Source organism: Lissotriton helveticus, chromosome 3_1, assembly GCF_964261635.1.
Source record: "Lissotriton helveticus chromosome 3_1, aLisHel1.1, whole genome shotgun sequence".
Lineage (NCBI taxonomy): Eukaryota > Metazoa > Chordata > Amphibia > Caudata > Salamandridae > Lissotriton > Lissotriton helveticus.
In genome coordinates, this window is record NC_136061.1 from 1,247,303,351 (window position 1) to 1,247,320,056 (window position 16,706).

Consider the following 16,706-nt stretch of genomic DNA (forward strand, 5'->3'; position numbering starts at 1 on the left):
CCATGGATTGGATTTGATGCAGGGGGGGGGGCGAGATTTCGTTACGTTCCTCTCTGAATAGCCTCTCTGTTTGGAAAGGCTAAAAGAAGGAAGTCTCAGTTGAAGCTTGCTCAGCAGGGTGTGACAGGATACCTCATTTGTCCTTTTGTGCACCTGTGAAATTGACTCCTTTACTTTGTCACTGGATACCTGGCCTGTTCTTGCCTCACATTTTTTTGATGATTTGAGAGTAATGATACACCACTAATGCAGGCAAGAGTAAGTGACGTGTCTCATGTCATCTCACCTATACACCACGATATACTTGAAAGATAGATGGAAAGGGAGTTTCTTTGCTGTAGTTTTTTGTTAAAGCAAACTTTTTTTTATTGTTGTTTAATGTTTTATTATCCACTGGCTTTCACTGGATGTAAAGCTGTTATTGAGTGTTATATGTAATGTCTTTAATGTACTACAATTCGGTTTTTATAACCAGGATGTTAAAAAGGTTTCCTTAACACATTCCTACCTCAACTATTTTAGCCACTAAAATGGCTTTTGTATGTATGTATGTATGTATGTATGTATGTATATATGTGTGTGTGTATGTATTATATATTATACAGCCTCTTATTTCCATTGTGTATCATTCTCTGTTTAGGTCTGAGGTGTAGCTCACCTGTCTCTATATTTTATGAGATTATCAGAAAACGATCTTTAAGAAGCACTACTGAGAGATGGGGACTTTGGCTCCCACCACATGTTGATTGGCCTGCATACATCATTTGATTGTGCTGAGGTTCATTTGATTGTGCCAAAGTTGTGTGCTTCCTCTGGAAAAATAGTGAGTGTGTTTTTACTTTTTGCCTTGAGAAAGGTTATGCTCAATACAGAAGCACTGAGTTGATTGTGGTGTTGTGGTGACAGGCCAATGATCTGTTTATTAATCAAAAGTACGTCAAAAGCATTGGGCTTGATGTATTTATTGTGAAAAGTTTGTCACAGCAGATGGGCAATTGAAAGTGGATTATTACGCTATGTTAAAGCTTGTAGATTTGTACTTTATTATGTTGAATCTCACTGATGTCTGCGCTAGCCATGAGTTTTGATGTTGGTTACTCCCACTGACCAACCCTTGGCCTAGATTTGCACTGCTATAATCAGTTCTCTGGTTTCTTAATTTGCTACCTGTAATTTTGTATAGATTTATAATTTTATGATTGCATGGTTGATGGTTAATATGTGGTGGTGATATACTGGGCCAGAGATGGTTTGGGTGGCAAACCAATTTTACGGCCTAAAGGCCAGATATTTTTTGTGTGGTTTTTTTCCCCTGCCTTTATAAACCCTAGGAGTGGTACGACTCTGTTATTATCATTGCTACACCCTCTTAGGATGGCCTACTAGGTTTAGTAGCCCTCCAGGCTCTTGTAGTAATAAAAAAAAAATCCATATGTATTCTTTCGTATAGGGGCTTTGGGTCACTTCCTCTTGCCGCTGGTCTTCTTTTCGAGTGTCATTCACATTCTGACTTCCGCCCATGCTAGCATACAGAATTGTGCAACGTTTCACATTTCAGCTATTGGCTCTATTGCCATGCGAGTAACACCATTTTGTCTGATAATTTGTGAACACATGCCTTTAGTACCAGAGCTAGTAGCTAGAGAACCAGTACTTTAGTTTTCCGTTTGCTTGTTTTTAGAGGTCCCTTTTCATTCTTTTCCATGCCCTTTTTAGGGCTGACCTAAAGACCGCTTTAGCTGTATTGGCAGCCTCCTGTTTTACAAAACAAATCAAAGAGAAAACACTTGCACATATAGGGGCTCCCAATCAACACTTTCACCATTGGTCTATTGACATGTCACTCAAATTATCCTCCCTCCTACTTCACTAAAAGACATAGATCAACAGACAGGCCCACTCCAGCCATTGGATGCTTTCACTTTGAGTGGCTGCATTTTCCCTTGCATATGTACACATACACCTAAAAAAATGTTCCCCAAAAATAGAAATGATTAGACAGTCGCACTTACCAATGACTTATAGTTCCTATGTATAGTAAGTCTGGTTACATCAACTACTTTTAGAACTTTTAGTATTTATTATATTATTTATTATACATTACAATGTTTATTCCTCACTATAAACCAGCTTTGGAATATTTATTTATCCTTTAGCGGGATAGTGCAAAAATAATGGTGTGCACGAGACCTTCCTGTCACAAAAACATAAACAACCAAAATTAACTATTTCATTGTGTTTTACTTAACAGTGCTTACTTCCGGATATCAGAGTCCCGGACACATTCCAGTATATTTACTAGTCCTGGAATAACTTCAAAACCTAATTTGCCCGCTGAAACCTCTTTACCCAGGCGCACACTACAATTAGTGCCTCTGTAGCACAGAAGTCTTCTTTGACAACACTTGTGTCATGGAATGTGGCTGGCCTTGGGTCAAAACGGCCCAACCTGACTGGAATAAATAATTGAGGAGCATGACATGTGCTTGCTCCAAGAGACTTAGGGTATTCCGAAAATGTAAACTAGGTTACCTTAATTTCCATGTCCTACCTTAACCTAGTACATTTGGGAGAGCTTGGGGTGGTCTACCTACATAGCTCAGAGCTTCCCTTAAATGCAGATTTCGGCAATTAAATATTGACTGCCCGGATATTCTGGGCATTCAGCTAATGAATGATAAGTACTCTAGTGTTGCCTTATTCAACATTTTTATTTATTTTGTGTTTTAAAGAACGCAAACTTGACCCGTTAGGGTAAGCGCTTTATAGGAATCATAACAATGTACAATACGCTTGGAATCACGATAATATACAAAAGAGAGAGTGGCAGGGGGCAGTATATATAAAGGATAGCGGACACGTATGTACAATTTGCATATTCTAGTTACTTGAGAACAAGTCCCCAGGTTTCTAGGAGCTATGACTAGGTAATCCGAGGGGAGGTACTAGTCACGAGTTGAACAGGGTCTTTGTGCTGGTAGAAGGCAACATTTAACTGAGGAATTTACTCATAAGGACGGGGTCAAGGGTGGTTTGGCCTCAACTTTGCAAGCCCTCGACTTTCTGGAAGGGCTCCACTCCCATCATCCTCATCACTTTAATACCACATTTGAGCCCCTTGACAATGACTAGTTAACTTATAAGGAGGATGAAATATGGGTTGATAACCATCTGGATATTGCTCCTAGGGTCAGAGCCACTAACAGTCACACGAGATCTGGTCCAAAGAGGGCTATTACGTTCAACAAACCTAACCACACCAGTTGCATAGACTATTTTGGTCAACTTGCGGTTATAGTCATTCATTCAATCAATCAATATGAGATTTATAGAGTATACTGCTCATCCATCAGGGTCTCAAGGCGCTGGGGGGGAAGGGGGTTTTGGGGCAGCTCCGGTCATCCGAAGAGCCAGGTCTTGAGGCTCTTCCTGAATGCTTGTAGTGTGGGGCTTCATCTGATGCTGAGGGGGGAGTTCGTTCCAGGTCCTGGCCATGATGTAGGTGAAGGATCTGCCTCTCGTTCTGGCTCTGTGGATGCTGGGATTTCAGCCCGGGCTAGGTCAGCGGAGCAGAGGTTTCTCTTGGGGGCGTAGAAGGAGATTCTTTCATTGAGGTATTGGGTTCTGGTGTTGTGGATGGATTTGTAGGAGTGCGTGAGCAGCTTGAAAGTCACTCTTTTCAACGGGGAGCCAGTGGAGGTCTCCTAGGTGCTGGGTGATGTGGTCTTGTCGTGGGATGCTGCGGACGAGTCTGGCTGCGTGATGTGGTCTTGTCGTGGGATGCTGAGGACGAGTCTGGCTGCGGCATTCTGGATAGTCTGGAGTTTGTGCGGTAGAGATTTGTTAATTGCGGCATAGAGGGTGTTTCCGTAGTCCAGGCTGCTGGTGATGAGCGCGTGGGTGACGGTCTTCCTGGATTCGGGGGGGATCCATTTGAAGGTCTTGGGGAGTATGAGGAGGGCGTTGAAGCATGGTGAAGACATGGCGTTGATCTGTTGGTTCATGGTGAGGGAGGAGGCGAGTATGCTGCTGAGGTTTCAGGCGTGGTCCGTGGGTGTGAGAGGGTTGCTGAGAGCAAGCCACCTGATGACGTCCCACACGGAGGGGTTGGAACCGAGGATGAGGGCTTCCATTTTCTCCGAGTTGAGCTTCAGGCAGCTGGTGCTCATCCAGGATGCTACGTCCTTCATTCCTTCCTGGAAGTTGTTCCTGGTGATGTCTGGATCCTTGGTGAGGGAGAGGATGCGCAGGGTGTTGTCGGAGTAGGATACTATGCTGAGTCCGTGTTTTTTGATGATGGTTGCGAGGGGGGGGGACATGTAGATATTTAAGAGCGTGTGGCTGAGGGAGGATCCTTGGGGTACTCCGCATCTGATTTATGTGGGTTTGGAGAGGAAGGGCAGGAGTCTTATTCTTTGAGTTCGTCTAGCAAGGAAGGAGCGAATCCAGTTTAGGGCAGTTCCCTGTATGCCGGCATTGTGGAGCCTGTCGGCTAGTGTGCGGTGGGAGACGGTGTTGAAGGTTGCTTAGAGATCTAGTATAATGAGGGCTGCAGTGTGGCTTTGGTCGAGGAGAGTGCGGATGTCATTCGTGGAGGCTAGGAGGGTGGTCTCGGTGCTGTGGAAGCCGGATTTGATGTGTTGAGTGTGTCGTTGGTTTCTATGATGTTCCTTAGCTGGATGTTTACTATCTTCTCAGTGACTTTGGCGGTGAAGGGGAGGAGAGAGATGGGCCTGTAGTTCTTGAGGTCTGTCTGGTCTGCGGAGGGTTTCTTGAGGAGGGGGTTGACTTGATTGGTTGAAGATCTGGTTATTACGGAGAGGCAGAGAGGGATCACAACCCATTGTCCCTTTCCATGTTTGCTTTGTGCACTAGTCCTCAACCTGACCGGCTCCCTCCCTCCAATGCAAGGGACATTGAGGCTACAACCGATATGCGTTGGCTGAAATGGTGTGAAGTGGCAGCCCATCCAGACACTTTGCTTGACAGTATCTTCAAATGGTGTCTCTGGAAATGCATGGCAGCCCTACAACTTAGGTGGACATCATTGCTTCTAATGATCTACATAGACTCTTTTTTAAACAAATCCTGGCATTTTTTCGAATCCCCGCTTCTCACTCTAGGAAACGTGCCCCTAAACCCGGCTCTTGGTGTAATGGGGAATGTCGTGATCTTAAACGTTCTGTGGTGCATGCTATCAAAACAAAGGACACGGTTAGAATTTACACCACTAGGAAGGCCTACAAAAAGTGTTTGGCTGAAACAAAAAGGGACTGGGACGAACAAAGGTGGCAGGACCCTAAGGATGCTTCCTCCGCTAAAGATTCCACCGAAGTTTGGTCCCTGGTTTATTGGGGTGGCAATGCTTAAGTGCCTGAACTAATCAACAATGTTTCCCCATCTGACTGGTTTAATTATTTTAAGAACTTGTAGCATGATGGCTCTATGGTCTCAACTGAGGGGCTCTCCTTGTCTATAGCACTTTCGGGTAATGCTACACCAATGTTTGATTTAACGATATCCAAAAATCCTTTAATATTATCACGAGAGTGAGGGCAGCTGGGCCGGATGGAATACCAGCCAATACATTTATTCATGATGTAGAAGCTTAGTCTAAATATATGCTCACCATTGCTAATGCCATGCCCCCCCCAGCATTCTGTCTCCAGTTATAAGCCTACACAAAAATAATGATGCCAGAATTCGTTGGGGAGCGCAGGGTCAGTTACCAGAGTTTAACCTGGTCTCTAAAGGTGTCTGCCAGGGCTGTATCCTGGCTCCACCACTGTTCTCATTGCATTTAAATGATGTTGTGCACAACCTATCTCCATCCCAAACTGACACCCCTTTATTAATTAACGAAAAAACTCCCATCTCCTCCTTTTTGCAGAGGATACTTTATTGATCTTCAAGACCCCGAGTGGGTTCCAAAAACGTCTGACTCGCTTTGAGATTTGTCATACTTATGGACTGCTGCAACAACTAAACTTTTATGTTCTTTAATCATCATAAATCACATAAAGGGAGCTTAGTATTAGTGGGAATTCCACTTATAAAACTGGACTCATTGCTTACCTGGGCGTCGCACTTTCCTCTAATCTGACATGGCTGTAGTATATCAACAAGGGGGTTGTTTAGCACTGGCAGATAGTAGGTGTCATTCTTTAAGAGCACCGTGCTTCCTTTAAAAAACGTATAGCACCTACTCTCCAGATCTACAAAGCTAAAGCCCTGGGCACCTCTCTTTACGGAGCAGAGCTCTAGGGCTCTACCAACATCAATGAACTAATTCGAACTTAAAACACTTTTTTGAGAATCCTTGCCCTTCTACCCCCTAGTACCTATTAGAAGTTGGTTCTATAGATTGGACCAAAACAAGATACTCTCTGTAAATAGTCCAAGCAAACCACAATTGGTTTACAGAAGCACAAATGATAACCAAAATGCTCTTTTTTGTGGTAGTGTGGGTGAGCAGTTGGGAGTATCCGAGGATAGTTCTAAGCATTTTTGATATTCACAGAAGCAATAAATGACACACTCAAGATTAAATCCGAGACCAATTTAGAAAAAGAATTGTATTATTATATACGTTTTGATATCTAGAACTTCAATAGCAAGTAAGTACTGTTTTAAATATGGAATATCGTAGGTAAGTTAAACAGTTTAATGCGCCTTTACGCACAATGCTTTCCTATGTGATAAAAGGCATAGATAGCTTACAGGTATTTATGGGCGGTTTCTGGGGGGTCTCCTCTTGGACCTGAGGTCGTAGGGGGCCAAGGTCCAAAGTACCACCAGCAGTTTCTTGGCACATCCCCTGGGGTGTGTGGGTGCAGAGGTGCTGATCAGGTTGGCAGCTGTGCACTCTACGCCAGTAAGGAAAAGGGGAGCTACCTAGAAACGGGCTGCAAAGGGGGACTTGGTGACAAGTCCGGAAGTTCCCTACCGGGGGGGGGGGGCTCGGGTTACAAGGGTCTTTGGGCCAAGGGAGCACAGTCGGTACCCGGACTGGGCCACTCGGGTGCATACCAAAAAAGTCAGCTGGGCTCTGTGTGTCTTGGAGCCTTGCGGTTGTTGGTCTCACCTGTTGAGGATGCAAAAATCAGGACTGCTGGGCCATTCTGGAAGTGGCCCTCTGCGGTGCCGACATCCCTCGATAGCTGCTCGGTCTCGGTGCATTGGTAGTCTTTGTTTGCTGCAAAGGGTGCGGTACACCGGGTATTGGTCCTGTGCGGCTCTGGTTAGTCGTGGTGTCTTTTTCACTTAGAGTGAGACGGATCTGACTTTCAGGAGCACAGGTGCCTCTTCCTGTGGGGCTGTGGCGTCGGGCTGGCCGGTGAGCTGCAACTCAGTGAACCAGACTTTGGTTTTCGGGTTCCTTCAGACTACAGGGGAGCATGTCGTCTACTCCAAGGGAGATTGCTGGCAATTTGCAAAGGCCTGACAGCCTCCTGGGTTTCTTGGATGCTGGTGAGCTGCAGGACAAGCCCATGGTTGCGATTGTCGAGACTTGGTGCAGGCAGGATTTGGTGCCAAAAATCCACAGCAATCTTCAGTACTCGCTTTTCTCGCAGCTTTTCTTTGTCTTCTCTACTTGAGCTGTCAAATCGAAGTTCCTGGTGTTGGAGGCCACCTAAATACTCAATTTCGTGGTGTTACAGGGAGTTACCGGTAGTAGTTAATGGGCTACTTACCTTTAGGGTTTCTACACCCTCTCTATATGACCGCTTCCTGTGGGAAGTGAGCATAACCCAGACCCAGAGAGCCTAATTCCACCAAAACTAGGATGGTGGAATTCTAAAAGCTGTGTCCACATCACGTAGCCCACCTTAGGGGTGGTACTAGCCTGAGATAGGAACACTCCTGACTTGCAAATTTTCCGATCTTTCCTGGTATCAAATGGGCCTAGGGCAGTGGGTGGCATTTCCCCTGCCTGGGGAAGGCTTGGGTTGCATATCAAAGGTAGCAGAGGCCTTTGAAGCCTCCTGACTTGATATGCTGATCACTTGGCCGTCCTGCTTGGAGGATATGATAACACCTCCGGCCGAAGCAGGTATTGTCTCTTCCCTCAGAGAACGCGGGCTCTCATCTGTAGGGAGGTCCGAAATCTGTCTGTGGTGGCAGGCTGGTCTACAGTCAGTTAGCACACTAGTAGTCAGTAGGTTTTCAGGGGGCACCTCTAAGGTGCCCTGTGGGTGCATGTATTAATAAATCCATCACTGGAATCATTGTGGGTTTATTAATACAAGATATTTTATTTATTCATTTATTTATTTTTAAAGTTTTTTTAAAGCGCGAACCAGAGCTTTGCGGGTATCAGAGCGCTTTACAGGGTAGGTGACATTGTTACATAATAAAAAGAAAATACCATAGGGTTCAATGCTGGTCCTTGATGTTAGAACCTACTATCATAGATAGATACATGCGTATTAGATGCAAAAAATTCAGTGCATAACAAGCAAAAGTATAGTTACAGTATCCAGGAGAACAGACTGGCCAATATACAATAAAAGGATCTGTGAAGAAGAAATGTTATGTAGCAATAAAGTCATAATCCATGCTCAAGTGAATTTAGCCATGAGGAGCGATTTCACTTCTTTTTTGAAAGATGCCGTATAAGGATTAAGTCTGGTTTCTGGGGGTAGCGTATTCCATATTCTGGGCGCCATCCCTGAAAAGGTTTGGGTATATGTTTTCTTCTTGTTGAATTTTCGTGGTTTCAGTAGAAGGGTTTTAGCACTTCTTGAGGCTCTAACCCCACATGAGGGCTCTAGTTTCTGTACCAAATAGCTAGGTGCATTTTAGTGAATGGCTTTGTGTCATAACTGCTATTTTCAGATGTATTCTAGCTTCAAAACGTAGCCAATTAAGGGATTTTAGGTCAGGAGATGTGTGAGCTTCTTTTGGAGCCTGTGATAAGTCTTGCTGCAGCATTGAGTGAGGCTCTTAGACGGGCTGTTGCCGCTCTGGGGAGGCCGCAGAGAGAGATACTCCCGTAGTCAATTCTTGGGATAACTAGAGCATGTACTGCTAGCGTGAAGTCCTTTTCCGGCAGGAAGGGTTTCAGTTTTCTCAAAGTATGTAGCTGAAAATGTGCTCCTTTTGTCGCGTTGCTGATGTGTTTTTGCATATTGAGGTTTCTGTCCAGTGTGATTCCCAGCGATTTTGCTGAGTCAACGTATGGGAAGCTACCATGCAGCAGGGGAATTCGTAAACACCAGTGTCGAGCACATATTCTCCCAATAGCTTCTCTTTTCACTTCTACTATCTAAGAATCGATTTAGTCCTCACAAGTGCATATCTGCTCATGCAGATATGTCCACACATGTAGTGCACCCTACCATAGGGCTGTCAGGCAGGCTGTAGGGTCAACTTATCTATACTGCATGTAGTGTCTGTAGGCGTGGCACACAGGAGGTGTGCCTTATCGTGTCTTCACTTTTCTCTGCACCATAGGATGCAGCCTGCAATGGAAGTTTGCATGTTGCTGCTGAGTGGGTCCCTGAGGGTGGCACAATACATGCTGCAGCCCTTGTGTACTTTTGTAACCTCTGTGACCTAGGTACCAACTGTGCCATTTATTGGGGGGGGGGGCTAAAGGTGTTGTCTATTGGAGAACAATTGTACAGTTTAGGGAAAGAGATCTGGCACTGGGGACATGGATATCTGGAGCCCATTGCACTTCTGTCAAAATTATGTCAGATTCCAGACAAAGTGGGGGTGACAATGTAACACAAGCATTAGCATAGCCAATATGTCTCGCCTTTGGGACCTTATAAGTGTTTAGTTATCCAGCACAATATCCTTGGTGCAACAACATCAAGTGTTGCATGGCTAAACACTTATAAGGTCCAAAGGCGAGACATATTGGCTATGCCAGTGCTTGTTTTGAGTGAGTGGCTCGTGCAGTTATGCCACAGTGAGGCAGAGATGCTGCGAGTGCTTTTACAGGAGCCGCTGTGACATTGCGCCTCTTCAAAATGTATCTTGGGTCTGGTGTAATACTTCTAGCCCCTATTCCCGCACCCAATGCATCCTTAAATGTCTTGTGTACAGCCGGGTTGACACTCCTATTACATCTGCCCTTCAGTGACACTTAACCCGTCACAGGTGGTGGTGGACGTGGCGGCGGTGGTGGACGTGGCGGCGGTGGTGGACGTGGCGGCGGTGGTGGACGTGGCGGCGGTGGTGGACGTGGCGGCGGTGGTGGACGTGGCGGCGGTGGTGGACGTGGCGGCGGTGGTGGACGTGGCAGCGGTGGTGGACGTGGCGGCAGTGGTGGACGTGGCGGCGGTGGTGGTGGTGGACGTGGCGGCGGCGGTGGTGGAGGACGTGGCGGCGGTGGTGGAGGACGTGGCGGCGGTGGTGGACGTGGCGGCGGTGGTGGACGTGGCGGCGGTGGTGGACGTGGCGGCGGTGGTGGACGTGGTGGTGGTGGAATAGTTATTTTGACTTGAATCAGCTTAGGCAAATAATGAATACAGTGGAAAACGAGCACAACTGGTTAAAATAGCAAAAGTGCGTATGCAAATTTATATACTAAAAGCACATCCCCTCACCATGTTGCAGGTTATTTGAAGCAGTTGTTTTGGACTTGAGTTAGACCTCTATTAACATGTGAAACTGCAGCTTTATGAAAATATTTCAATGTTTTTGCATTTAATTAGGAGAGGACACCTAGTAACGACCTGTGGAACTGCAGCTTAATGAAAGGATTTCAATGCACTTCCATTCTGCTTTTTAGGGACACCTAGTGATAACTAGTGGAACTACGGGTTAATGTATCAATTTCAATGCTTTTGTGAGGGACATCAAGTAAAGAATTGTGGACCTGCACCTTCACGAAAGAATAGCAAATCATTTACATTTGACTTCAGGGACACCTAGTAATGACTACTGAACTGCAGCTTCACGTCAGAATTTCAAAGCTTTTACACTTGCTTCTTTGAGGGACACCTAGTAAACACGTATGGTACTGTAGATTAATTAAAGAATGTCACTGCTTTTTCATTTGACTTGTGAGGATAATAATGAATAGTGGAACTGCAGCTTCATGTAAGTTCAATACTTTTGTATTTGACTTGTGTGACACCTAGTAACGACTTGTGAATCTGCACCTTTAGGAAAGGATATCAAACCTTGATTAGATTAGGAAAAGTGGATATGTACATTTTTATGTTGAAACCACACCGCTTCAATTTTGTGAAGGACGTTTTATGCAGTTGCACCCTACGCAAGACGAACATTCAGTAATAACATGAATTACTACAACATTGTGACAGACTTGTTAAGCAGTTGCTTCTAACTTGAGAGGTACATCTAGTAAAGTTCTGAAGGGCTGTAGTATTGTTAAAGACTTCACACAGCTTTGTCTGACTCAGAAAGGGCATCTAGTATTTACTTGAGGTATATATAATAGCAATATGAAAGGCCATAGTGATTGACTTTGCCAACGCTTGTTTATTAGATCGAAGCCTGACAGACAGCACAGCTGTCTAGTTGTGAAAGACTTATTGGACACACATTGCTAGTTGACCTGGAAAGCAACTCCGCCAATTGCTTTTTTGTCTCTCTCACTTTCTATTTAATTTAGTTTTTAGGTTTCGAAACCTGGCGAGGGGCGAAGCCCCTCCCAGATCGAAATCTATTGTTTTCAATAGTGAGGTTAGGACAGCCTCTGTTTCCAATTGGCTAGCTCCATAAATGGAGACTAGCCATTGGGAGACAGAGGCTGTCAATCGCGCTTTCTCACAAACGCGATTCGGGGGCGTTTCTGGTGCTTTTTTTAAGCCCCGCCCCTTTGTCCCGGGCCGCGCTGCGATCGGCTGCCGGCCCGGGACACCCCCGTGACGTCATTCCCGGGCCGTGCTGTGATTGGCTGGCCGGCCCGGGTCATCACGCCTCCCTGCAAACTTTCAGTCTGCATTAGGCTTCCAAACAGTCCTTCCCTAGTGCGACAATTACGCTCTTCATGCTATTTCGCTCTTTTAATCTTTTTTCGATCTCCGCTGCATTTTCTTTCCCTTTCTATCTCCCTCGGCCTCCTCCTTCCGTCTCATCTCTCCCCTCACGTTCGACCCGTCTTCATTAAAAAGGCAGACTGCTGTGCACGAAATGGAGCTCAAACCCACCATCTTGAGATGAAAGTTCTCACACGCTACTGTCCGTACTATCACAAATCCTTACCTTCCGACGTGTCCCGTCCTAGCTATCCCATATGTTAGGAACAAGGAAGGGGTGGGGATATGGAGGAGCTGGTTACAGAGTTTTCTCTTTGCTCAGTCTCCTGGACCCACCCCCTGGCTCTGGATGGACACCCCTGCGGATCCACCGCTGGGTACAGATCTCGCTTCTTCCGCCTGGCTCTGTGTGCCTTCCTTAACATACCGGCTGCAGGCAGGACTGGATGCCTCCTCCAGGAACAGCAGGGGCGCCTGCTCATAAGAGCAGCAGTCGGAAGTAGAATCCCCAGCCGAGTTGTAAATCTGGGATCAAGTCACGAGCGGCCGGGGGGGGGGGTCATTCGTGGAATCCCTGCAGTTTTATTCACCTTCTGAAACTGGCCAAGAAGACCAGTGCATCAGAAGAAGACGATTGCAGACGCAGTTGGACTGCGGATGTTGTCCCTTGGTGTGCAATGCACGGATTAGGGGCAAAACGGTGCGAAATTCAGCTCTCAGCTCCTTTCACAAGGTTGAAATAAGAGAAGTACCGTGGATGAGAAGTACAGCTGAACAACACCCGGATATACTCCCCGTCACAAGTGGCATTTGCCGAGCTCTAATGACATCACCTGGGAAGTACTTTTACAGCTGTCAGGATGGCCGAGCGGTCTAAGGCGCCAGACTCGAGAGCTGACTCTTCCCACCAGCTGGGTGTTCTGGTCTCCGATTGGAGGCGTGGGTTCAAATCCCACTTCTGACACATTATCATTTTATTCTACTTTAATCATGATCAAAGCGGGATGCCCTTTACTTCCCCAGCCCCCCCTTCGAAGTAGTCCCGGGGGAATAATCGTTGAAAATATAGGTGTTTCTATGTGACTGGGTAATACCAAGTAGAGGCCGGGCTGCTCCCATTGGCCCCTCACAGGCCTGTAGGGCCGTGTGGAAGAAACAGCTGCTAGAGTGAGTTATCAGGTCGCAAATTGTAGCATTTTTTCGTCACCTCCATTAATATAGATAAAACAGGAGTGTTTGTAAAAAAAATAATATGATTTATAAAATAGGTGTGCACCCAACGTGGGGCTCGAACCCACGACCCCGAGGATAAGAGTCTCATGCTCTACCGACTGAGCTAGCCGGGCTGCCATAATGGCGCTTGCCCATGTTTTGGTATATGGCTTTGTAGCGCCCCCTGCTGTCCGTACATAAGGAACCAATAATTGGAGGTTGCAGTCAATTTCACAGTCGCTGCCTCCACTCATGTACCTCTCTCTGCCCAGTCTCATGGACCCCTCCCTGGCTCTGGATGGACCCCTCTGCACCCACAGCTGGGTACAGATCTCTCTGCTTCCGTCTGTCTCTCTGTGCCTGCAGGGCTGGATTCCCCCTTCGGAAACAGCAGGACGCCTTTCATAACACGTGACGCTCGCTCAGTCTCTTGCGGAGAGTAGCGCCGGCTTCTAGGCGCCCGTGTGCGCTGCTCAGAATCCCAGCAGTCAAGGGTAGGGATCCGGACTTGGTCCGCCTTCAAATCTGGATCCAGTCACTAACTCTACCAGAACGAGCGGTGGAAGGCGACCCTGCAGCTGCACGCGCCGTTTGAGATGACCCTTGAGAATACCACGTGCAGAAGAGGAGGATTGACTCAAGGTCTGTTGCTCCTCCGTTCTGTAAAGCGAGGGTTGGGGGTCAAAGGGAGGGAAAGTTCAGCCCTGGGCTCCCCTCAGGTCGGGGAGAAGAGGAGGTCTGTGGGGGCGGGTACACCTGAATAACACACAGACACCCCCTCCCCCCCCCCCCTAACAGTATGCATCTCACCGATCTGATGACATCATTTGGCCTCCCCTTCTCTAAACAGCTCTCATCTGTGTGCCTTCAGATATGGGTTGGGGGTCAGTTAATACCTGATGTCTGTTCCAGACTTCTCAATTGTGATTGTCAGGTGGAGATTCTGGCATTGCTGATGGCTGTTCTATCAAATCTGCTTCCGATGTCTGTCCTGAGACATTTAAACCTAGTTGTCTCTTCCAGCAAGTATCATTGCATGTGGCATACATGTCTCGAGCGGCACACGACAGTGGCGGTGCCCTTACTGTGACGTCAGTGCCAGATGTTATTCCAAAATGCCTGGGTTCCATCCAGATGCCTGAGCTGCAATATCTCAGCGGTGATGTCAGTGAAATGATATTAAATTCCTGGTGTCTGTGCCAAAACGTTAAACTGCGGGGTCTGATGTGGCGTACTGGAATTAGTAAGGGCAGTTTGGGCCAATTCAGCTGCAGCCTTCGGTTCTTTGGCCTTTAGTGTCTGACATCGGCTCCAGAAGCACGTCTAGAGTTGGGTACGTTACGTTAGACAATTACGTTGCTATCTGGTGCTCGGATAAAGCGTTTATCATAAATGCATGTGCAATAATTGAGCGCTGGTGTGGGCTGTAAAAGCCTCGTGGTGGGTGTGTGATTAGAAGGATGAGTTGCTGGTGTCAGTTGTTAAACATTTCGCCCTTTGATGCAATTGTCGCCGGTCTGATGTCTGTTAGGGATACCTGTGCCGCAGAGCCAGTTGTGATAAGTGTCAGACAAGATGCGTATTGTGTCGTCACAACCAGCCTCCAGACTATTGTCCCAACCCTCTTGAATCAGCTGTCAGGATGGCCGAGCGGTCTAAGGCGCCAGACTCAAGAGCTGACTCTTCCCACCAGCTGGGTGTTCTGGTCTCCGATTGGAGGCGTGGGTTCAAATCCCTCTTCTGACATAATTACTTTTAGATATAGCTATTTTAATTATAATGCAAGCGGATTACGGCCTTTAACATTGTACATGAAGTAAACGGCCACTGAGACCTCACTAAAAGTACAGCTATCTGTGTGTGATATAGAACGCTTTTTTAGGAGGCGGAGCTAAATCCGTTTCGTAAATCCTTCAGGTTGGAAGGCAGTGAGATCCGAGCGAGATATATTTGGCAAAGAGCAGGAGGTGTATTTTCTTTAGCCTCACTAATATAGGTAAAAAGGAGGAGTGTTATGAAAAATGTTTTTTTTAAAAATTCACACCCTCTCTATCTCTATTATCCGAAGGAAGACCCTTCATTATGGAGAATCCTTTTCTCCATGACTATGGAAGTGCCTTCCCAGTGTGTTCGGTCATTTATTGCAGTATTAAGCTTCTACCTGTGTTTGGTACTCGTTTGTAACATGCACACGTCACTTTTCTCTTGTAACACACTGTTTGCTACCTCTTACATTTTGTTTGCTTTCGATACTTGCACAAATGCCACCACTGCCTACGTAACGTTCGTTCTTGTGTTTGAGTGTCTGCCATATATTGCAGCACTATACCTCTACTTGTACTTTGTACGCTTTTGTAACCTGCACACGTCACTTTTTCCTCCTGTAATGCACCGTTTGCCACCTCTTGTATTTTGTTTGCTCACAATTGTCATTTTTAGGTTTCGTCCTGGGCGTTGCAACTGCGTAGCAGTTGCTCCTCCCACGGCGAAACCTCATGATCCTACATATGGACTTTGGTTCCACCTCTGTCTCTCATTGGCTAGCTCCATAAATGGAGGCTAGCCATTGGGAGACAGAGGCTGTCAATCACGCTTTCACGTGAAAACGCGATTCGGGGGCGTTTCTGGGACTTTTTTTAAGCCCCGCCCCTTTGTCCCGGGCCGCGCTGTCATTGGCTGCCGGCCCGGGACACCCCCGTGACGTCATTCCCGGGCCGTGCTGCGATTGGCTGGCCGGCCCGGGTCATCACGCCTCCCTGCAAACTTTCAGTCTGCATTAGGCTTCCAAACAGTCCTTCCCTAGTGCGACAATTACGCTCTTCATGCTATTTCGCTCTTTTAATCTTTTTTCGATCTCCGCTGCATTTTCTTTCCCTTTCTATCTCCCTCGGCCTCCTCCGTCCGTCTCTTCTCTCTCCCCTCACGTTCGACCCGTCTTCATTGCCGTGGCCCCGTGTCCGCACCTCGCCCGCTGCGGCAGCTTCACTGCTGCAGTGGGGGCTTTCCGTCCCTATTCTTCAATCTCGCTCACAGGCTCATACCTCCGGGCTGCAGTGGGCCCGCTTCCCTGGTTCTCCTACTGTACCGGTGACGTCACCGCGGCGCTGACCTTGCGAAGCCTTCATTGAAGAACTTGGCGGCATTTCAAGATGAACAGACCTCGACTTGCACAAAGCCAGCATTTAGCCTCTGCTGCCGGCGTTCTCTCGAAGCCCCCGCTCTCGCCAGGCCCCCGTCCACTTGCTCAAGTGTGTGTGTGTGTGTGTGTGTGTGTGTGTGTGTGTGTGTGTGTGTGTGTGTGTGTGTGTGTGTGTGTGTGTGTGTGTGTGTGTGTGTGTGTGATTGTGTGTGTGTGTGTGTGTGTGTGTGTGATTGTGTGATTGTGTGTGTGTGTGATTGTGTGTGTGTGTGATTGTGTGTGTGTGATTGTGTGTGTGTGTGATTGTGTGTGTGTGATTGTGTGTGTGTGTGTGTGTGTGTGTGTGTGTGTGTGTGTGTGTGTGTGTGTGTGTGTGTGTGTGTGTGTGTGTGTGT

The 16,706-nt window shown here is 46.9% G+C and overlaps 1 protein-coding gene and 2 non-coding genes across 3 annotated transcripts in view; all 3 read left to right on the top strand.

Moving 5' to 3' along the window:
• Positions 1 to 16,706, top strand: part of SERINC2 (serine incorporator 2) — a 251,638-nt gene that overhangs the window by 60,769 nt on the left and 174,163 nt on the right. The window lies entirely within an intron of this gene.
• On the top strand, positions 12,815 to 12,924 carry TRNAS-CGA (transfer RNA serine (anticodon CGA)). Its single transcript has 2 exons — positions 12,815 to 12,852; positions 12,879 to 12,924. It is a non-coding gene; the product is annotated as a tRNA-Ser (tRNA).
• On the top strand, positions 14,809 to 14,918 carry TRNAL-CAA (transfer RNA leucine (anticodon CAA)). The gene is made up of 2 exons: positions 14,809 to 14,846; positions 14,873 to 14,918. It is a non-coding gene; the product is annotated as a tRNA-Leu (tRNA).